The 592-nt window shown below is 45.3% G+C and overlaps 1 non-coding gene across 1 annotated transcript; it reads right to left on the bottom strand.

The window, feature by feature from the left end:
• Positions 1-235: 235 nt before the first annotated feature.
• On the bottom strand, positions 236-309 carry TRNAI-AAU (transfer RNA isoleucine (anticodon AAU)). Its single transcript has one exon. It is a non-coding gene; the product is annotated as a tRNA-Ile (tRNA).
• Between the last annotated feature and the right edge of the window lie 283 nt (positions 310-592).

Genomic DNA, 592 nt, shown 5'->3' with positions numbered 1-592 from the left:
GGGAAATGTAAGAAGATTTTCGGGAAAGCCCACCATCCCTGTTTTCCACATTGCTCTGCATTTCAGTTTCCTGCTCCCCTGAATCTCCCAGGACAAGACTTTGGAGGCACAAAGCCACGGCTGATCTCTCTACACCCTGTCAAGATTAACGTTCATGCATTATTCTACTTCCTGAATCTTTCCCGGATTTTTAGACACAGTATTTTTTACGAAGCGAGCCTAAAAGAACGTCACATGGCCCGTACGGGGATCGAACCCGCGACCTTGGCGTTATTAGCACCACGCTCTAACCAACTGAGCTAACCGGCCAGCTGCTGTGCTCACTTTCCTATTCTTGGTTACTTATCAAAGATCAATATTATTCCAATCACTTCGAAAGAAAGTTTTTCCTTCTAATTCACCTTTGAGCTTGGCAGGAGTTATGACCACTGATTCATTCTAAACCCGAAATCTCAGTTAAAATTCAGTATCACACAAGGAAAGTTCAAATGTCGTCTGCTGAGGTGTTTCGTGACCTTGGGTTTTCGTGAGCCCCGTATTTAAAAGACAGCCTCATCACCCTTCATCCTTCCGCTGGCCCATTTCCTTCCCA

This window comes from Mustela nigripes, chromosome 5 (assembly GCF_022355385.1).
Source record: "Mustela nigripes isolate SB6536 chromosome 5, MUSNIG.SB6536, whole genome shotgun sequence".
Taxonomy (NCBI): Eukaryota; Metazoa; Chordata; class Mammalia; order Carnivora; family Mustelidae; genus Mustela; species Mustela nigripes.
This window is presented reverse-complemented; position numbering and strand designations above follow the sequence as displayed.